The sequence below is a fragment of the Macaca nemestrina genome, chromosome 2, assembly GCF_043159975.1.
Source record: "Macaca nemestrina isolate mMacNem1 chromosome 2, mMacNem.hap1, whole genome shotgun sequence".
In the NCBI taxonomy this organism is placed as follows: domain Eukaryota; kingdom Metazoa; phylum Chordata; class Mammalia; order Primates; family Cercopithecidae; genus Macaca; species Macaca nemestrina.
In genome coordinates, this window is record NC_092126.1 from 39,719,993 (window position 1) to 39,743,057 (window position 23,065).

The 23,065-nt window shown below is 38.2% G+C and overlaps 1 long non-coding RNA gene across 5 annotated transcripts in view; it reads left to right on the forward strand.

The window, feature by feature from the left end:
* LOC105469926 (uncharacterized) overlaps nt 1-23,065 on the forward strand; it is a 68,202-nt gene that overhangs the window by 42,085 nt on the left and 3,052 nt on the right. The window contains exons 3-5 of one of the 5 annotated variants that reach the window (XR_011619726.1): nt 10,217-10,374; nt 12,990-13,045; nt 15,325-15,467. The exons of 1 other annotated variant lie outside the window; for it this stretch is intronic. This is a non-coding gene — a long non-coding RNA (uncharacterized lncRNA). Of the gene's footprint in view, nt 1-10,216; nt 10,375-12,989; nt 13,046-15,324; nt 15,468-23,065 lie in introns of those variants that run through there. 3 more of the 5 variants (XR_011619724.1, XR_011619727.1, XR_011619723.1) reach the window with 3 other exon arrangements.

Genomic DNA, 23,065 nt, shown 5'->3' on the forward strand with positions numbered 1-23,065 from the left:
CTGGGCTTAGCTGGGCAGTTTTACTTCCAACTTCACCTGGGGTCACTCAGTGGCTGCAGTTACCTAGCATCTTTACTGGGGCCAGATGACCAAGATGTGTGCTGGTTAGTGCTAGTTGTCAGGTGGTTGTCTGGTCTGTGGGGCTTGGACAGCTCATCTCTGCTCCACGTGGCCTCCCTTCCTTCAATAAATTAGCCTAGGCTTCTTCATACAGCAGTCTGAGGGGAGTATTCCAAGAATGCGAGAGAAGAAGCCACAAGGCCTTTTAAAACTTAAGTTCAGAAATCGTGTATTATTTCTGCCACATTCTATTGGATAGAGCAAGTAATAAGGCCAGTTCAGGCTCAAGGGATAGGAAAATAGATTCTACCTGTTGATGGTAGAGCTGCACAGTCATATTGCAAGGGGCATGCACACAGAGAGAATTTTATGACAAATTTTTGCGATTTGGTATTTCAGTACTTAAAACTCTATGAATTTGTTTTTATATAAATAGTATATGCAGGATTGAAAGTATGGAAGCAAAATAAAAAAGAGAATAAAAATACTGTCTCAAATTCTACTGTCAAGAAGTAGCCTAATAACTTCAAGTGAAAATAATTCCAGGTATCTCCTTAAGTGTATAAATGAAATGAAAAATGCTGAATAAATTAGTAAAAATTGGGTCTTACTTTACGTTTTTAGAAAAATAAAAAGCATTAAATTGAATTTTTCTTGAATTTAACAGAAGAAAAAGAGACCAAAGAGAAATCAAATAAATTATGGAACTTCAGATAATTTTTTTTTCCACCAGAGATATTAGATCCTAAAAGTTTTCCCTAAGGTTACAAAATGATTATAAAAAAATTACAAAAGCTGGAGTTTTTTTTTTTAAGATCCATGTTTAATTTTAGACATATTGATTGACTCTCTGCTATGAAAGATAAGGAAATTAAAACTTTTAATCTTCCTCTTACCTCATTTTCCACTCCCCTCATCTTCTGAGTTTTTTAGTAACATTTTTATAAAGTCAGTATAAAGGATTTATATTCTACAATTACAGTTCTATGATTCTATCATTACCATGGTTTAGTTTTATGTCTGTAATTAAGTGAATTTGCTGCTCCTTACCTGTCCTTGTACCACAGCTTCTGCTTTCCCGAATTCTTTATTTTCTAAAATTCTTGTTCAGTTTTGGTTTGCTGGATTTCCTTGTGAAGTTCTTTTCCAGGTGTACTTATAGAGTTTACTCTCTGGGTTCTTGTATACTTCCAAATTTCTGTTGGTTGTCTTCGCATTGAGTTGGCTGGGTATAAAAATTTGATGTCCCACTTTCTTTCCCATAAGACTCTATGAGCATTGCTCCAATGATTTTGAGTATTGAATTTTGCACTGTTTCTTCTATCATAGCTCCCCTATTCATTTTTGATTGACTGAATTTATTATTAGTTAGAACTCTTAGATGTTTTATTCTCCCTGCTCGTTCATGTTGAGAATGTTTGTCTGCTATCTTTATATGTCTGATATTCACTTTCTTATAGGTGATTCTATACTTTTTCGGAGGGTACTGGACGCCCAAATACTTTTTTATTTTTATTTTTTAATAGTGTTGGGTCTCAATAGTGCAAGAAGGTGATATCTTGTCGATAATTCCATACTGGAATTTTCAGGCAGATGGTATTAGTCATTATTTTATTTATTTATTTTTTTGAGACAGAGTCTTGCTCTGTCACCCAGGCTGGAGTGCAGTGGCTTGATCTTGGCTCACTGCAACGTCCGCCTCCCGGGCTCAAGCAATTTTCCTGCCTCAGCCTCCCGAGTAACTGGGATTACAGGCAGATGGTATTAGCTATTTTTTTTATAGCAAGGATTATTTTTATGTGTTATATGTCCAAATATATTTTTATTCTGATTGGGGTTCTTTTTCAGGAATAATTTCTGTGTTGGATGACCTTTGTCCATTATATTTATCATCATTTAAGTGCTTTAAAAAGTCATCTTTTTTGCCAAGATTTATTTTTAATCATCTCAATGTCTATTTGATCAATCAGCTATTTATTCTTCAGTCAAGCCTAGATTATTCACTGATGTTTAAAATTGCATTATTAGTTCATTAATAATGTGACTTTTGTCTTTAGGTTATTTCATAGCTATGTAATTTCTCTTTTGATAGCTATATAATTTCTCTTTTCATAGCTATATAGTTCCTCCTTTGGTCTTTTGGTCTCATTCTGTTGTTTTAAAATTTCATTTTCATGTTCTTGATGATTGAGTTCATGTTTCTGTTGTTTCTTTGTAGCCCAAATCAGTTGTAGGAATTTCTTCTAAGATGGGTACTTTGTCAGCAGCATGTTATATTCCTTTTGCTGTGGTAAACGTATAATTGCCTCCCTCTTCCTTCCCTTCCTTCCTTCCTTCTCTCTCTCTCTTTCTTTTCCTTCTCTCCTTCCTTCCTTCCTTCTTCCTTCCCTCCCTCGTTCTTTCCTTCCTTCCTTCCTTCCTTCTTCCCTCCTTCCCTCCCTCCTTCTTTCCTTCCTTCCTTCCTTCTTCCTTCCCTCCCTCCCTCCTTCTTTCCTTCCTTCCTTCCTTCTTCCTTCCCTCCCTCCCTCCTTCTTTCCTTCCTTCCTTCCTTCTTCCTTCCCTCCCTCCCTCCCTCCTTCTTTCCTTCCTTCCTTCCTTCCCTCCCTCCCTCCTTCTTTCCTTCCTTCCTTCCTTCCTTCCTTCCTTCCTTCCTTCCTTCCCTCCCTCCCTCCCTCTTCCTTCCTTCCTTCCTTCCTTCCTTCCTTCCTTCCTTCCTTCCTTCCTTCCTTCCTTCCTTCCTTCCTTCCTCTCTCTCTCTTTTTCTCTCTTTCTTTCTTTCCTTCTTCTTTTCACTCTTTTTAGTTGACACGGAGTCTTGCTCTGTCTCCCAGGCTGGAGTGCAGTGGTACGATCTCAGCTCACTGCAACTTCTGCCTCTCGGGTTCAAGCAATTCTCCTGCCTCAGCCTCCTGAGTAGCTGGGACTGCAGGCGCCCGCCACCACACCTAATTTTTGTATTTTTAGTACAGACAGGGTTTCACTATATTGGCCAGGCTGGTCTCGAACTCCAGACCTTGTGATCTGCCTGCCTCGGTGCTCCCAAAGTGCTGGGATTACAGGTGTGAGCCACTGCTCCTGGCCCCTTTTTCTTTTATTATTCCTGTTGATGTGGGCAGCTCTGTTCATTTCTCTCTTTTCTACGATCCGGTGTGTCTGAATTCTCCTTGGCTCCATTCCTTCTATAACTGAGATCTGTTTTTCGCCTCAGCTACAGGTTGAAGGTTGGGCAATTGCAGTTTTATTCACTTTTCGATTTTCCCAAGAGCACAGAGCAGGATCTAGGGTGGTGGGTGGGAAGAATTCTCCTGGGGTGGCATGACCTGGGCTCTAGGCTATCTTCTGGAATTTTTAAGTATCCTGTTCTGTGTTTACACATTCTAGTCAGAGTGTGTCTGTTTCCTAGGGAATATTCGGGCTTCAGATTGTCCTCAGAATTCAGCACGGCACCTTGAAAGGCCATTTTCCTTTTTCTTTGGAGACCTCAAGATTCCCCTCTGTGTGCTATGGGGATTTTATTGGTATCTTGAGAGTTTTGCCATGATATTTACTTGGCTCAGACCCTATTCTTCTCTTTACACTGGAGGCTGTTGGAGGAAGTCTCAGGATTTTTTTTGATTCACCCTTTCCCCAGTTTGGTTTGAGGAGTTGAGGGCAATGTTACTTTGTAGTGTGGAACTTACAGAGTCACACTAAAAACTTAACTAACTTCTTGGTCACCACTTTTTGAAGTTTTAGGTATTGGGGTTGTTGTTGATGATTTTTTTTTGCTGGTATTATTATTGTTTACTAATTTTGGATTCTTCCATCAGATATGAGAGAGGGAGACCCATGTCTGGCTACTTTTTGCCATGTTTACCCTAAAGATCTGACATAACTTTATTTTTACATAGTCATATATGTTGATTGCTTCCTTTGAGATTTTGAAGTGGTCATATAAGGCATTTTCCCTCCCAATTTTTGTTCTCTTCTAGAAAGTGCAGGAAGGCCTCTTTTTACTTCTTAAATCCTGATAATTCCCCAGACACAGTAAAGGTTGGTGATAGCTATAAATAGAAAACAAAACCACAGATTAATGACAGTTATAAAACAATATTAAACAAAGCAAAAAACACCATATAACTTTTATTGAATACCAAAATTGAGCCCAGAGCCAAGATTTTTACATAAATAATATTGTTTAATTTGAGAAGAGTAATAGCCTCATTTTTTTCAGATCAGTAAAATGAGATTCAGAGACTTTAAATTACTTCGAAGCTCAGGGTCACACAGCTAATAAACACCAGAGTCATACTTTTAATGCAGGCATGTGTTGCTCTAGAACTAAAGTTCCTTCTCAGGACTTCTCCAGGAAAGAGCCTAGAAGAATTCCTGTGCCACTTGATTGGAGGGAGTGCAGAAGGTAGCTGAGACAGCAGCTTTACCAGACAAAGAGAGAACAGAGGGACAGCTCAATCTGTTAGTAAAAATACCAGATTTGTGCTCCCCTCAAAAAACTTAAAGTGCAGTCATCTTTTTGTTTGGGCTTCCAGAGGGAGGCTAATGGAGTTTTAGAGAGGAGAGACTTAGGGATGTGTATACAAATTGTAGGAGACTGTATGAATCACTTACTGTGTAATAAAACCTCAAGTTCAGTGCCTTCAACCACAAATTATTTATTCTCACTCACGCATCTGACAATAGACTGGGGTGGGCTAATCTAGGTCCAACAGGCCTGACTCCAGGTTGGATCCAGGTTTACTCCACTAACCTTTCACCCTCCTTACATCAGTGGACTTCCTGGGACATGTTCTTATCATGGTTGCAGTAGAAGTGTAAGAAAGCATGCCCATGCAAGGAAGCACATTGCTTTTGCCCAAGTCATGTTTGCTAACATCTCACTGGACAAAGCAAGTCACATGGCTAAGCCCAGGGTCAAGACCTTCCAGTAGAAGTTAGCAAACTCACTTGGCAAAGGGCATAAGTATGAGGGATGGAGGGTAAAGAATTGGGGTCAATAATTTAATTGACCATAGGACCAGGAAGATTTTTAAAAAGCAGACAAGAAGAATAGCACAAAACCCCTGAGAACTAAAGACATTAAATTGAGAGGTTCTATCTTGTTTGAGGATATTATCTCTGGAAAAACAAAGTACAGGTTCTATAGCTAACTCAAGAAGCTTTCTAGATGAAACTTGACATTGAATGATGAGGATAGAAATGTGGCCTTTATGAAAGTCAGAAATAACTCGTTGTCCTAGAGCCCTATTTACCTCATACACTATTTTGCTAGGCTGCAATCCTAAGGAGAATGAGGATTATTTCTGTCATTTTCTTTGGTATTTTCCTCTCACTTAATTCAGTGCTTGGCATATAATAGGTGTCTGACAGTTCTTTATTGGATGAATGAATAAAATACGGAAGCTGTATTTGGGGAAAATTTTAAGCTTTTTTTTTTTTTTTACTTTGGCTTGCATAAAAAAATATGGATAATCTGGCAGTAGTAAGTTGGGACTGAACCAGCATCCAGTGTAAAAATGGGTTCAAAATGTCATTCTCTTCTTGGATCAGAAATCTCACAATTTGCTGAGCATTAATAAAGAATTAACCTTGGAAAAAATGTGTGAGGAGGATGTGGCCTCAAATTGATCCAGAGAAGAGTTTAAAAAACGAAATGGAGAGCAAGCCCTTTTCCAGATTGAAGAAAGAACCATCCAGGGACCTCCTCTCACAAACCAGATGGCAGTCTCTAGTTGGCTGCCCTGGAGATACTGAAATTGGAAATACTCCGTAGCCAAGCAGACCCACCCACCTGCAGGTCTGTGGGAGGCCCTGTTTGCTAAGGTTTGTAATTACCTCCCAACTGAGTCTTTGTGTGGCAATATAGCTGGCAGAGCTGAAGCTACTACAGCATTTTCTGTATTAATTTGAAATAGCCTCAAATCATATTATTTTATAGATGTAAAGACATAATGCTGGCTAAATCAACATTTAGGCCCTGAGTTTTGTTTTTTTTTTGGATAGTATGGTAATGGTGGTGGTGGCAGGGAGGTGAGGAAGTTATACAAATACATCTTACTTGCACTTTCCAGTATCATTGGTGGTGATATGACTTTGTCTACCTTTTTGGAGAGCAGGTTGATTATGATGATCAAAATTTTGAATGTGTATTACCTTTGGCACCAGCAGGGGCCTTTCCAGGAGGGCTTTGTGGACCATGTTAAGCCATCTTGTCTATATGTTAAGAGTACAGGGAAGCTATTATAATGTGTTTAAAGCAAGAATGACTGGATTTTGGGGATTGGTAATCTGTGATCTGATTAGATTTTTACTTTGAAAAGGTACCAATTGAGAGACAACTGTAGAAGTGCAGATGAGAGAAGATGGTAACTTGGACTGAAGTGGTGGCAATAATGGAAAGGAGGGGTACATTTGAGTGAATTCTGGAAGAAAATTTACCAGGATTTGGTAATTATTGGATCTGGGGAGATGTCAAGGAAGGCAGCTAAATTTTTATCTAGATGGGTGATGATTCTCTTCACTCAGATGGGTTTGCTTTTGGGCTACAAAATACTATGCTCTTATAAGCAGGAGCTAAATGATGAGCACATTTGGACACATAGAGAGGAACCACACACACTGAGGCCTGTTAGAGGGTGGCGAGTGAGAGAAGGGAGAGGATCAGAAAATAACCAGTGGGTACTAGGCTTAATACCTGGGTGACGAAATAATCTGCACAACCACCCCCCACGACACACGTTTACCTATGTAACAAAACTGCCCTGTACCCTGAACTTAAAGTAAAAGTTTAAAAAAGAAGTACTATGCAGCTATTAATAAGGACAAGTAGATCAATCTTTCAAATTATTCATACATGAACGAATGTGATGTAATTGAGTGAGAAAATTAGATTGTAAAGTAGTAGAAATATTTTAGAGTATGCTAACATCTACCTTCCTATCAATTTTTATATGCTTTGAAGGAGTTTGTGAATATCAGCACCAAGTTAATAATGGCATTCACCTCTAGAATGTGGGTAGAATTATGGAGAAGTTTTACTTCCTCCTTAATATATTTTTGTATTAATTGGTATTTGTATAACAGGCATGCTATAATTTGACAGTATCCCAGTAGCTGACCGGAAGAAAAGTCAGAAAGATTGAGAGCTGAATATTTAAGGGTCAGTCCTTCTAGGGACCTAATGGAGCCTGAGGGAATGCAGAACCACCAGCCCCAGCTCAGAAGCCAGTGTATGTAGAGGAGCCAGTGAAAGGAAAAGCAGCTTTGGAAGAAATGCCCAGGGCTTTTACCTGTGCCAAACAAACCTGTGGGTATGAATCGACAGTGTCCCTGGAGTGTATATAATCCAGTATAGTGCGGTAAGAGCTGTGTGGATGTGGGGCTGCAGCCAGTCTGCAGGGTGGCAGAAGAAGGAAGAAGGATGACCAAGTGTCTCTGGTGCATGAAATGTTCAAAATGGGGAATAAAACCTGAGCAGGCAGAAATGAAAACTTGAAAGGTGTCTGCAGTTTATGTTTCTGTTCTGTTTTTCTGAAGTTCTATCCATCTCTGCATGGAGCCACAAACCACAGAGACACTGTACCCATCAGTTAGACTGCTTGTCAAGGATGCCCGCAGTCAGCCCAAATGTGAGATGTTTAATCCTCTAATTATAGATGACTCCAGTAGCAACAGGCACTCTGAGCCCCCAGCCAGGATCACAAGAGACAAAATCCTGACTTCTTCAGGTAAATCCTGTGATTACCCAGCACAGGAAAAAAGTGGGATCTGAAGGGTTCTTTATTGCAAGTCTGCATGAGCACTGGCTTTCTGAAGCCTGGCTTCACAGGCCCCATGTGGTGCCCATCAGCTCAGCCTTTCTTCACCACACAACCCAGACCATGCTGTTCAACCTGCCAACCAATTTGAGGTGTGAGCTGCAATTAATCATCATTTAATTTTCAACCCTGAGTATTTAATGCAGCATAGTGCAGTGTAGTCTCTTGGGTTTGAATCCAGCCCCACCACTTTACCTAGGTGTCTGAGATTTGAAAAATTATTCCTGGTGCCTCAGTTTCCTCATCTGCACAATGATGTTAATTACTAGTACCAATGTGAATATTGAAGGAGTTACATGTGAGACTCTTAGGGTTGTGTCTGCAAAGAGTAAGCACTCAGTAAACGCTAATCATTTATATTTGTTGTATTCTGATTAGTGTTAGAAGTCTTCAGAGTAAATCAATTCCACATCAACCACTGCCTATCCTTTTAGTATTTAAGCATATAGGGAGGGTCCTCCAATATTTTGGAAATGAGGAAAATAAGGTTTCCCTTTGAGAAGGAAACAAAAAGATAAATACATAGTAGATCACAACAAAGTCACCTCAAAGTGGTGGAATGGCTCCCAGGCAAGCAGGGCTCAACTGTAACCACTCATCATTCATTCATTCATTCATTCATTCATTCATTCATTCATTCAATGACTTCTGAGTGCCTACCATGTCTCAGGCATGAAGCTGAGTGCTAGATGTAATTTGGGACTTGATGCTTGACTTCATGGATCTTACCAGCCAGTGGGGAAAACCAGCAATAAATGAGACTGAACAAATTGCATTAGATATTATAAAGAAAAGAAAGAGAATACAATTAGAAGGTGGGTGGGAGGTTGGCTGTATAGTATTCCATTGTATGGCTATAACATGCACTATTTGACATTTCTATTGTTGGTGGACATTATGGGTTTTTTTTTTCAATTTCTTTTGTGATTGTGAGAAATGCTGCTATGAACATTCTTATATATGTGTTCTGGTATACAGAGGCAGTTTTAATAAGTCATAATTTTCTACAAATTTGTCCATTCAGGGTGGTGGGAGCTGTGCACTCATGGATGTATGCAATAAGGGAGTTCACTGTGGAAAATTTTTAAGCAAAAGTACAATCAATGAAAATGTCAGCAATTCCAAATAATACCCCAACATCTTTTGGGTTAAGTTCTAAAATAATGGCTGAGATTTCTGTTGCATCTTCATGATATGTGTGTAAGCTTCAAATTGGCATTTAAAAAAACTTATTCTTTAAAACACACTACATTCTATGTAAAAATTAATTTGGAGAATTCGTAATTATAGAGTTAGCTCTTGAAACACTTGGACTCAGCTATACACCTTTGTTTCTGGGGTAAGTTTAGACAGTTGGGAATTATTGGAGCTTACCTGCTTTGGGTGCAGGTAATATATCTAAGTCTTGTGTTACTACATGTTTCTGGGCTTCAAGTGTATGTTAGAAATTAACAGTGATAGCACAGCGATTAGAAAAACAGAGAAATATAACTTGAATTACATAAATTCTATCATTCTGTGACCACTTGGTGTTTTCAAATATCTGTATTGATATTTGAAAGTGGCTAGAATGGATCCTAAAGAAACAAAGGCATGGACAGCATTGCAATTTCTGAAATTTGTTGTGAGGTGAGATTTTTATGAATAGCAGCCGAGTTCAGTATTGTATTTAATACTTTTTCTAATGACTTATATATCTATTCCTTCATATAGAAGATACTTTTCAAAATTAAAATAAATAAAATAGATGTTTTGGTCAACTGAGTGAAATAGATTGACAAATCTGGCCAGATTGTCTATGGACATGAATATATGGAGAAGATAAATTTCGATAAAGTCGTTGAGAAAATTACAGAAATTTAGGCTCAAAAATGGAAATTATGATATGTGTATCCATTACTATGACAGATAAATAAGTAAGCATAGGTATTTTCCTTTTAAAAATACATTAAGGCAACTGAGCACAGTGGCTCACACCTATAATCCTAGCACCTTGGGAGGGCAAGGCTGGAGGATTACTTGAGTCCAGGAGTTTGAGACCAGCCTGGGCAACATACAGATATCTCATCTCTACAAAAAAAACTTTAAAATTAGTCAGGCATGGTAGTGCATGCCTATGGTTCCAGCTACTCAAGAGGCTGAGTTGGGAGGCTGGTGTAAGCCTGGGAGGTCGAGGCTGCAGTGAGCCATGATTGCATCACTGCATTCCAGCCTGGGCAACAGAATAAGACCCTGTCACAAACAAACAGACCCAAAACCAACACAACGTTAAGGCAACCGAAAAGCATTAATCCATTACTTTTTCATCCTTTTTCTTTTTTTTTTTGGTTTTCCTTCCCTAGACTCAAAATATACTTCGAAATTACTAAATTCGTGTCTTCAGGATAGTCCAGGAACAGGAATTTAAAAATAATTAAGACAACATAAGATAACATCTACTGTGAAACATACATCCATTTAAAAAGTATTTGATCCAGTTTTCATCCTTTTTCTATAACAGGTATTTTATTACATTTTTCAAACTTACGTCTATGTTTACTAGCATACAAAATTTAATAAAAAAATTTCACTTTGCTTTTTTCCCATTATTATTACTTGTTTGATTATGTGATTATTCCTGAAAATAATTTTGTTGAATAGAAGATGAGAATGTTAAAAGTTATCTGTTCTGGGTGTCAAAGATGCCAGATATATTATGGCGTCCATTTCATTTATGTTTTCAAATTTATAGGTATTAAGTTGCTCAGATTTTTCTCTTATCTGTTAGATGTCTTCAACATTTATCTACATGGATTTCCTTTTCATTCCCACTATGAGTTACTTGTCCCATCTCTTATTCCAAATAATCAACTTTGGCTTTGCTTCCTCTTTCATATGTCTGGCCCATATCATTGATTTCTGTTATTCCCTCTTCCAATTTTTTCTTCCCTTTTTATCCTAACTTTTTGAGATGGATGCTTAAATCAATTTTTTTCTTTACTAATAGATACATTTTAAAGCTTATATTTACTACAAGTTGGTCAGAGTATAGTATTTTCACTGTCGTTTAGCTCTAAATGTTTTAAATTTCCATTATTTCTTCTGCGACCTATGATCGATACATCTTACTTTCCAAATGTTTGAGAACTTAAAAATTATTTTCACAGTGTTTCTGATTTAGTTGCATTGTGCTGAGTCCTCAGAAATTTGTTGAGACTTGCTTCATGGTCCATTATATGGTCTATTTTTGTAAATATATGTGTATGGTTGCAAAAAACGGTATATTCTGCAGCTGTTGGGCACACCATTCTCTAGATGTCTATTTAATCAGGTTTATTGATCCTTTTCCTAGTGTTGTTATAATAAAACACCTTAGACTGGGTAATTTATAGAGAACAAAAATTAATTTTCTCCCAGTTCTGGAGGCTGGGAATGCTAAGATCAAGGTGCTGGTAGATTGGGGCTGTCTGGTGAGGGCTTACTTTCTGTTTTCAAGATGGTGCATCTTGCTACATCCTCATATAGTCAAAGAGGTGAAAAAGAGATGAATGCTGTGTCCTCACATGGCCAAAGGAGTAGAAGGGCAAAAAGGGAAGAACTTGCTCCCTCAACCCTTTTTTATCAAGGACTAACCCCATCCATAAGGGCAGAACCCTCATGGCCTAATCACCTTCCAGATACCCCACCTCTTAACACCGTCACCTTAGGATTTCAGTTCCAACATGTTAATTTTGGAGGGATATATACATTCAAACAATAGCAATACTGTTTTTTTGAATCTTCTATATCCTCGCTAGTTTTTATCAGCATATTCTATAAATTACTGAAATAGAGGTGTCAAATCTTACAAATTGTGCGTGTTTATTTTTCCATCTCTCTCTCTCTTTTTTTTTTTGAGACGGAGTCTCACTCTGTTGCCCAGGCTGGAGTGCAGTGGCTTGATCTTGGCTCACTACAAGCTCTGCCTCCTGGGTTCTTGCCATTCTCCTGCCTCAGTCTCCCAAGTAACTGGGACTACAGGTGCCCGCCACCACACCCAGTTAATTTTTTTTTTTGTATTGTTAGTAGAGATGGAGTTTCACCATGTTAACTAGGGTGGTCTCGATCTCCTAACCTCATAATACGCCCACCTCGGTCTCCCAAAGTGCTGGGATTACAGTTGTGAGCCACCATGCCCGGCCTTTCCATATCTTCTGTTAATTTTGCACTATCTATTTTAGGCCATGTTATTAAATGCACATAAATTTAAAAATTATTTTGTTTTTTTCATAAATTGAACTTTTTTATTGTTAGGAAGTGATAGTCCTCACCTCTAGAAATGATCTTTGCCTCAAATTCTATTTTATCTGATATTAATATAGCAATATCATCTTTCTTTTTATTTGTATTTTCATGCTACCTTTTACTTTCAACTTTTCTATATCTTTATATTTTATGTGTCTTTTGAAAACTGTATGTAGTTGGATTTTATGTTTTTCTAACTTCATTTTTTCCTTAATTGAAGCATTGTCGATTTATATTAATTGTAATTTCAGATATATTTGGAATTTTTATGCTATACATTTTCTATATCAATTTTATTCTTGTTTTTCCCTGTTTAGTTTTACTATATTTGTTCCACCTCTTAATTGTTTTGTGTATTATGTGCTCTATTTATGTTATTTTAGAAGCTACTCTGGAAATTACAAAACTGTATCTTTAAATTATAAAAGAACAAATTTAAGAAATAACTGTTATCCATCTTCCAAATAACCTTAGAACATTATAACTCCATTTATCATACTTTTTATTTATATATATTTGCTATCTGGTAATAATGCCCTTTGAATTTTTAACACTATTAGGCATTGTTATTTAGCTGATTTACACAATCAATGTTTATTTTCAATTCCCATATATTTTTACTCAGTTTTCACTTTATACACACTTATACCTCAGATCTTCAATCTGGGGTCACTTGTTTACAGCATGTCCTTCAGAATTTTTTTTTGGTGAGGGTATGCTGCTGATGAGCTTTTCAAAAGCATTTTTCTGAAATATTTTTATCTTCTCTCTTCAAATATATTTTTACTGAATGTAGAATTCTACCTTTTTCTTCCCATCACGACTTTAAAAAGATACTCAATTGTCTTTTAGCTTCCATTGCTGATGTTCAGAAGTCAGTTATCCATCTAAATGCTACTTCTTTGCAGGTAATCTCTCCATTTTCATAGACTGCAATTATGATTTTCCCTTTATCTTTTTAAAAAAATAGTTTCTATGATTTGGGCTGGGTATAGTGGCTCATGCCTGCAATCTCAGCACTTTGGGAGACTGAGGTGGGAGGATTGCTTGAGGCCAAGAGCTTGAGACCAGCCCAAGCAACATAGAAAGACTCCATCTCTACAGAATAATTTTAAAAAGAGTTTCTATGATTTGTATAAAAGGTGAATTTCTTTTTATTTATCCTTTTTGGAATTCTCTAGGATCTTTGAATCTGTGGATCTTTGCCTTCAATCAGTTTTAAAAATTCTTAGGCATTCTCTCTTTGCAAATTCCCTCTGTCCCTTTTTCTTCCATTTTTCTGAGCTTTAAATTTGGATTATATTTTATTTTTAGAAGTTCTATTTAGTTTGTTTGTAAATCTGTTATAATGCTTTTTATAGTGTTTTGTTCCCAGCAGATATTTTCAAGTTTGTCATTTGTGGGCAATTTATCAATTTATCGTTGTAAACATGATAAATAGCTATGGTAAACATCATCATTTAAAAATTGTGTCTGACAGCTGCAACGTTTGAATTGTGTGGATCTGTGTCTGCTGTCTCTGGTTTCTCTTAGTTTTTGAATATATTCATATTATCTTGTATTCTTATAGGCCTGGTAATTTTTGACTGCAAACTGTTCATTGATTTGCAAACATAATTTGTGGAAGTTCACTGAGGGCTAGAATAGATGTGTTCACCTTTAGAGAGACTTTGTGCTTGCTTCTGCCAGTGGCCTAAGTACCCTACCCTTTACAACTACCACAAAATAAGTTCATAGATAAATGTGCAAGAGGGCCTATAGTGCCCCACTTAAATTCCCTCCAGTCCCTCCTACTGGCTCTGTGTGTTTATGCCCCAGATTTGCTGGTTTGTAGCTAATAGCTGGGACCTATAATATTCTTCAGCGGATTGTGTTTGGACTGTTGGGTCTAATTTGCCCATTGAGATAGCTGAAAGTTTCTGGGAGCACAACCCCTCAGAGCTGTCTATAACCAATGACTGCTTGGTACTAGAATACCTAGTAGTTGATATCCTCCCAGGAAAGCCTGTAGTCAATGATTGCTTGGTGAAGGAGTACAGAAGCCCAGTTCCCTTGTCTGGAAGTGGGAAAACCTTGACATGCAATTTATACATCAGAGCTTCCTTCAGGATCAGGCTGAAGCTGGGATTCACCTGAATTTTCTCCCTAGCTTGGCTTCTTCCTTTTTTCCATTATGCTTCCCCTAGTCACCAGTTTCTCCTGAGAGTGCTTTCCTAACAAATCACTTGAATCGAATCCTTGCTCAGAGTCTGCTTTTTGAAGAACCTGATTGAAGATAAGAACTGCCTACAGCTAAAACCTACCAGAGATAGCTTCTTTGATTTTTTTTCATTTTTGATCTGCTTAGCAAGGCAGCTGTTTCCACCATTCCCAGTGGGCAGGTCTAGCTAGATCTGATTTTCTCTTTTCTTGAAGGTGTATCTTTCTGGCATCTCAAGTTAATATAAGGAAAGTCTCGAATAACACTCTATACCTTGATGAATTCTGGACTTTGGCCTTTCTCTCTTGCTCCCCCTGTCTCTGCCCAAACGGTGACCCAGAGAACAAGCATTTATGTTATCTGCTATCCCTTTTTGATGCTCTGGCATGTTGCTAGTGCTGTTGGCTACAACTAGAGTACATTTCCCGGTGCCTCTAGCAGTTAGTTGGGACCTCTGACTGAGTCCTGGCCAATGGAATGTGGGTAGAAGTGATAGATTCCTGATCTAAACCTGGCCCCTAAAATACCTCCATGTGATTGCTATAATTTGGATACTTATACTCTCCACCCCCAAATCTCATGTTGAAATTTGATCTCCCACGTTGGAGGTGAGGCCTAATGGGAGGTGTTTAGGTCATATGGGTAGATCCCTCATCAACGGCTTGGTGCTATCCTCATGCTAATGAGTGCATTCTTACTCTGTCAGTTCCTATGAAAGCTGGTTGTTAAAAAGATGCTGGCACCTCCTCCACCCTCTCTCTTGCTCCCTCTCTTGCTGTGTGATCTCTGGACATGCCAGCTCCCTTTCACCTTCTGCCATGAGTGAAAGTAGCCTGTGGCCATAGCCGGATACAGATGCCCAAACTTAAACTTTTCCAGACATCAGAATCATGAGCCAAATAAACAGTTTTCTTTATAAATTACTTCTTTATAGCAACACAAACTAAAGCAGCGATCCTCCATGTATTTGCTTTTCTGTTGTACCAGGTGGATACAGATGATTTAATGAAGGACTCTGGGGCTCTAGGAGTGAGTGACAGAACTCACAGACAAAAGAAGCTTGGTTTCCTGAATGACTGTGTGGAAGCAGAGTTGTCTCCACCAATCCCGACCATCAGATTATGATGGGAATAAGAAATAAATCTTCATTGTTCAACCTGCTAAAAATTGGGGACATTTATTATAGCCGTTAGCAAACCCTGAGCAATCACCTACTATTTTTTGGTCACTGGTGATTTTCTTTGTACCACCAGTGTCTATCCCTCAACTCTAGCATTCTGAGTTATGAAATCATTTATTTATTTAACATTTATTGGGTGCCATCCACTATTCTAGGCACTGGGGACACAATAGTAAATAAAAAGCAATCCCTCCTCTCATGAAACTTACATTGTGTATGGCCATTTATTTGCCGTGATAGAACTTTTCTTATTGTTTAATGAACAGTGAACAGATTTATCTATTTATCTGAGGTAAGAGCTTTCCTTTTCTTTACCACTACAGTTATTTTCTTCTATCTAGTATCCTTTACCCTTAGCTACTTTTATTTTATACAGAAAGGTTAATTTCAGAATAGTCAGACTGTTTCCACCATTTTATTACACCAAGGTTGAATCCACTTCAAATGTACCTCCAGTTACTTCTTTTCTATTCTTGTAATCATACGATCTCTGAATTTTACCTTGTTTTTTTTCCTTTAAATTTTTGTTTTTGTTTTGGTCTTTGCTGTGGTCTTGACGCAATTCCATTGGCTTTGACTGTCTTGTATGCTAATTTTATTTATTTATTTCCTATTTAAATAGACTATTTTTTTATTTTTATTTTTATTTATTTTTATTTTTTATTTATTATTATTATTATACTTTAAGTTCTAGGGTACATGTGCATAACGTGCAGATTTGTTACATATGTATACTTGTGCCATGTTGGTGTGCTGCACCCATCAACTCGTCAGCACCCATCAACTCGTCATTTACATCAGGTATAACTCCCAATGCAATCCCTCCCCCCTCCCCCTTCCCCATGATAGGCCCCGGTGTGTGATGTTCCCCTTTCAGAGTCCAAGTGATCTCATTGTTCAGTTCCCACCTATGAGTGAGAACATGCGGTGTTTGGTTTTCTGTTCTTGTGATAGTTTGCTGAGAATGATGGTTTCCAGCTGCATCCATGTCCCTACAAAGGACACAAACTCATCCTTTTTTATGGCTGCATAGTATTCCATGGTGTATATGTGCCACATTTTCTTAATCCAGTCTGTCACTGATGGACATTTGGGTTGATTCCAAGTCTTTGCTATTGTGAATAGTGCCGCAATAAACATACGTGTGCATGTGTCTTTATAGCAGCCTGATTTATAATCCTTTGGGTATATACCTAGTAATGGGATGGCTGGGTCATATGGTACATCTAGTTCTAGATCCTTGAGGAATCGCCATACTGTTTTCCATAATGGTTGAACTAGTTTACAATCCCACCAACAGTGTAAAAGTGTTCCTATTTCTCCACATCCTCTCCAGCACCTGTTGTTTCCTGACTTTTTAATGATCGCCATTCTAACTGGTGTGAGATGGTATCTCATTGTGGTTTTGATTTGCATTTCTCTGATGGCCAGTGATGATGAGCATTTTTTCATGTGTCTGTTGGCTGTGTGAATGTCTTCTTTTGAGAAATGTCTGTTCATATCCTTTGCCCACTTTTTGATGGGGTTGTTTGTTTTTTTCTTGTAAATTTGTTTGAGTTCCTTGTAGGTTCTGGATATTAGCCCTTTGTCAGATGAGTAGATTGCAAAAATTTTCTCCCATTCTGTAGGTTGCCTGTTCACTCTGATGGTAGTTTCTTTTGCTGTGCAGAAGCTCTTTAGTTTAATGAGATCCCATTTGTCAATTTTGGCTTTTGCTGCCATTGCTTTTGGTGTTTTAGACATGAAGTCTTTGCCCATGCCTATGTCCTGAATGGTACTACCTAGGTTTTCCTCTAGGGTTTTTATGGTATTAGGTCTAACATTTAAGTCTCTAATCCACCTTGAATTAATTTTCATATAAGTTGTAAGGAAAGGATCCAGTTTCAGCTTTCTACTTATGGCTAGCCAATTTTCCTAGCACCATTTATTAAATAGGGAATCCTTTCCCCATTTCTTGTTTCTCTCAGATTTGTCAAAGATCAGATGGCTGTAGATGTGTGGTATTATTTCTGAGGACTCTGTTCTGTTCCATTGGTCTATATCTCTGTTTTGGTACCAGTACCATGCTGTTTTGGTTACTGTAGCCTTGTAGTATAGTTTGAAGTCAAGTAGCGTGATGCCTCCAGCTTTGTTCTTTTGACTTAGGATTATCTTGGAGATGAGGGCTCTTTTTTGGTACCATATGAACTTTAAAGCAGTTTTTTCCAAATCTGTGAAGAAACTCATTGGTAGCTTGATGGGGATGGCATTGAATCTATAAATAACCTTGGGCAGTATGGCCATTTTCACGATATTGATTCTTCCTATCCATGAGCATGGTATGTTCTTCCATTTGTTTGTGTCCTCTTTTATTTCACTGAGCAGTTTTGAGTTCACAGAAAAACTGAAAAAAAGGTACAGAGCTATCCCATATACCTGCTGACCACATACATGCATAGCCCCCCCCCCATTATCAACATCCTGGGCCAGTGGTACATTTGTTAACAACTGATGAGCCTACATTGACACATCATTATCACAAGGTCCATAGTTTACATTTGGTTCACTCTTGGTTTTGTACATTCCATGAGTTTGACCAATGTATAATGGCATGTATCTATCATTATAGCATCATATAGAATAGTTTCACTGCCCTAAAAATCCTCTGTGTTTTGCCTATTCGTCCCTCCTTCCCCCTACTGCTTGGCAACTAAGATCTTTTTACTATCTCCACAGTCTTGCCTTTCCAGAGTGTCATATAGTTGGAATCATACAGTATGTAGCCTTTTCTGATTGGCTTCTTTACTTTGTAATATGCATCTAAGATTCTTCCATGTCTTTTCATGGCTTGAAAGCTGATTTCTTTTTAGTGCTGAATGATATTTCATTGTACGGATATACCACAATTGATCCACTCACATACTGAAAGATGGCTTGATTGCATATATGTTTTGAAAATTATGAAGAAAGCTGCTATAAATATCCAGGTGCAGATTTTTGCATGGGCATCTACTTTTAATTCCTTTGACTAAATACTAAGGAGTGGAATTACTGGATAATATGGTAAGAGTATGTTTAGTTTTGTATGTATATACAGCATGAAAGCTCCTGTTTCTCTGCATCCTCACTAGCACTTGGTATTTTCAGTGTTTTTGGATTTTGGCTATGCTTATAGATGTGTAGCAGTATCTCTTTGTTTTAATTTGCATTTATTAAATGACATGTGATGTGGAGCATCTTTTCATATGCTAATTTGCCATTTATAAATTTTCTTTGGTGAAATGTCTGTTCAGGTCTTTTGCCCATTTTAAAATCGGGGTATGCTGAGGGATAGACACAGGTAGTGTGAGAATAATGTCTCTGGAAGTGTTGTTTGGGGAGACATATATGAGTGATAAGCCCACTACTTTTCCTTTAATTGACATGCTGTCCACACTTAAGCCAAGCTTACCTTTCTCCTTCCTTGAGCAAAGGGGAGTCAGTCAGTCTCTATGACATCCTCTTAGCCCTAAATCAAGCCAAACTGAAGACTTTTCAGTAATGTGACCCATTAAGTTCTCTTGTCAAAGTCAGTCTGGAAAGATAATGAGAGTGCCCGTCTCTTTCTAACTATACCCTGCTATGTTGCTTCTCTTTGGTTAGGAAGACACAAAACATGTTCAGGAGAAATAACCCTTGGGGGAAACTGCATGGTTGTAAAGCCCTCACTCAGTCACCCAGATGCATTATCTATATAATATCAAGCAGTAACATAACTGGCAATATAAGAACCAATAACCAGTTCTAACCAGGTCCTCGTTCTGTCACTTACTAGTTACGCAGCTGGAGTCAGGCTGTTTCCCTCTAATGCTCTCAGTCTCTTCCTGCAAAATAAATACTCTTAACACTGTAGGGCCAAGATCATGGCCTCTCTTAAATTATGAAACTTTTCTGAGTATCTACGCTGGAATTTTTTCCTGAGAGCTAATTCATAACTTTTGAGTCAAATTTGGGGCTTGTGATTTCGGACTTAAACTGTAGCATATAAACTCTTTATTGTCTGTTTCTGTGCTGCTCACTAGCTTTCTGTATCTCAACAAATGTTTTAGCAATTTATAGACAATATCAGAGTTCCACTCTCTCCTGTCTAATGTTGAATATGTTCTTAAAAAAATTATTGGCTGGGCTTGGTGGCTCATGCCTATAATCCCAGCACTTTGGGTGGCCTAGGTGGGTGGATCACTTGAGGTCAGGAGTTTGAGACCATCCTGGCCAATGTAGTGAAACCCCGTTTCCACTAAAAATGCAAAAATTATCCAAGCGTGGTGGTGCATGCTTGTAATCCCACATACTCAGGAGGCTGAGGCGGGAGAATAACTTGAGCCCGGGAGGTGGAGGTTGCAGTAAGTTGAGATCATGCCACCGCACTCTATACTGGGTGACAGAGTGAGATATTGTCTGAAAATAAAATCTTTAATTTTTAAAAAAAAGTTTTATTAGGGTAAGTTTTCTGGGGGAGTGGGTCCTAGGAAAAGCCAGAGTGCTTGGGCAGCAGGCAAAGACCAGTTCTGTCCTGTGTGGAAGAGGCCTCCGATTGACCTCTTTACAGCACACAGAAAAAAATGTGAAGTTGAAATCTCAGATAGGAAAGCTCCAAATTTCCAGAATATTTGGGAAAGAGTGGGTTTTCTTCAAAGTCCAAAAATCTTGACAAGAGCTCTGATGAATGCTGTGTCGATCTTCACCCCTCTCATAATGAGCAGCCCATGGTGAACACTTCTGAGAAAATGAAACCTAATGTCTTAGGAGAATATGCACAATATGATGCAAATGCAGTTCTCATCAGAGTCACTGCTTGCTGAGCTGACAGTGTGTCTCATGCATTGGGTTAGGGTTTTGCTGCTGAATTCTTCACCCAGATACGGTTGATCCAATCAAGTACAGAAAAGTGGATATTTTATTTGGAATTCTATAACCTTCCAAAAGGGGATAGATCTATGAAGAATCATTCTAAATTTTTCTTTTTTCTGGAAGCTCCTACTTATTACTGACTATAAACCTTATGGGGGGACATGTAGGGGAGAAAAAGGAGAAAGAGAGGGAGGTAGGAAAGGAGAGAGAGAGGGAGAATGAACATAAAACAGCACACTCACTTATCAAGAGGTTTGGACCATGGCTGATTTGAAATATTACTAACCTTGCATTTTCAAATTTGATGCACAACAACCAAGATGCTAATACTTTCCTTAGTTTAGAAAAAAAATCCTTTTACCCATCTCTTCTAGCTGAAGATTAGGAGAGAGGCTTTAAGAAGATTTAAAAAAAAAAAAAACTCAACTTCTGAGCAGCGGAAAAAATGGTTTGTGATTCAGGGGCTTCGGGCAATTCATCATGGAAATTGGGTTTCTTAGCAGACATCGTGTGAATCCTTTCGTCCCTGTCAACTTTTTAATACATTACATTGAGAATGTAAATCGTGTTGGTGAGGGGGAGCAAAGAAAAAAAAGGAGCGAGAGAAAAGAGAAAGCTTCTTCATTTTGGATTTAGAAGGGAGGAAGCAAGGCCTGTAATTCATATTAACTAAATAATGAAAAAACTGTATAAATACATAGATATGCAGGTATATCTGGGAAGGAAGTAGGGAGAAGTGAGTGAGACAGTAAAATTGAAATCGTTTTATCCTTTCGAAAGGTCTTTAATGGGTACTCCTTATAATTTATTTTTATTTCCTTCAGTTTTTATGCTTTCACTTTTATTTCTTTAGCTATATGAACCAACTTACCTCTCCCTCTGCCAAAAAAGCAGAGAACAAAGACTTGAGGTCAGAGTTTCCATGACTGAGCAAATGAGAAAAAGGGAACAAATCTAATGCCTCCTTAATAGGGACTGTTGGTAGGAGGGCTGGAGTTCTATCCCATTTCTGTCACCATCAGGGTTGGGCAGAGCCCTTGGCTGGCTTCCTCACTACCCAAATGCTGCCCAACTTCATTCATTGTTTATTCTGAAAGTGTTTCATTTGCTCTAACTTCGTGGCTCACTTCCACTCAGGACTGTTGGGATACTGCTTACTGGTTCTGTAGAATGTTCTTCTGCCTATCTTTCCCTTAGCATAAGTTTGGCCCCCATATGGGTTTCTTACCCAGATTCATTACAGAATTCCTTTTGTATTCGCCTTTTTAGACCATGTCTCTCTGGTCTTCTGGAGACTGGAGAGTTTCAGTCCAATGAATTTCATTAATGAATGCAAGGGTTCAGCTGCACTGGGCATCACCAGAGCCAGGAAGGATAGTTCTTCTAGGGCCATTTTCCTGTTGGTGTTTCTGACAAAGGGGAAAGATACGAGGGAGGAGGTGAAATCTAATTCTGTAACTTCTTTCTTCCCATGCCCCCAGCACCCAATTCAGTCTCATGCACACAGGCAATCATGCATTGTCTATCCAGCAATCTAGTCTGCTTTTGAAATGCAGTTGGAGACCGGCTTCCTTTTGATTTTGTTCTGTACAATTAGGTAGCCAAGTGGGGCAGGGGCCTGAAATCTCGCTTTGGCTTTAGACTTCACTTATTTTCAACCAATATTCCTTTTCCTCTTGTTATTGAAGAAAAAGCCAAAAAATCAAAATAAAAAAAGCTTTTTCCTAGAAATTGATGGAGAATCCTATGGAAAAATATATCAGAAAGTTGTGAAAAAGAGGGAGAGGTGCCACCTCCTTTGTGATGTTCAGAGGTCATAATGGAATGAAACGAAGACTGAATCCATTCTTACTCAAGTGGAAAATGAACTGATTGAATTTACTTAAAAATTAATAAAAATGTATTTTTATCAATGTAATATAGTTAAATATTACTAACTATTGAAAAAATATCCCCCAGCTCCTTTACCCTTGAAGATGTTTCTTCTGTTATTTTCGTCTGCACATGTAAACACCGCGGTTATTCTCTTCTTTTTTCATTGATCCATTTCACATAGTATCCACTCACTTCTGTTGTGGTAGTTAGACTTAGCTTTCTTCACTTGCTCCCTATGTCACTACCCCTCACCCTTCCAAAATAGTTATATCATAGCAGTCAGTGTTGACATTTTGATGAATCTGCAGATATTGTTCACAGCTGAGCACAGTAGGGTATGGGTACCATTACTACATTTGTTTTCTCCTGCAACATTTTGTTTTTCTTAATAACTGTATCTAACCTTTTCAAACACAGTAGGTATCTAGCAATTCCTCAGTCCTCTATTGTGCTGTCTCAGGATTAATTGCTCCAAGCCTGCCGAAGGAGATTATTCTGGAATTTTCTTTTCCTTTACTTCTGAGCTGAGTCCCCTCTTCCCTAGATTCCCATATCTTTCTTTTTTGTTTTTATGTTTTGGTTGACTCCTGCATGTAGCCAAAACATGTCCTCTATTAGTTTCTTAAGTTGCAGGAGGGAGGTGTAAATAGAAACAATTTTGGACTCTGTCTGATATATTTATTTTACCCTTATGATGAGTTCACACACAACCATGCACGATTGATGGTTTGGTTATTTATTGAATTCTAGGTTGAAAACCTTTTCCCTCAGACGTTTGAAAGCATTGCCCACTTTTCTCTAGCA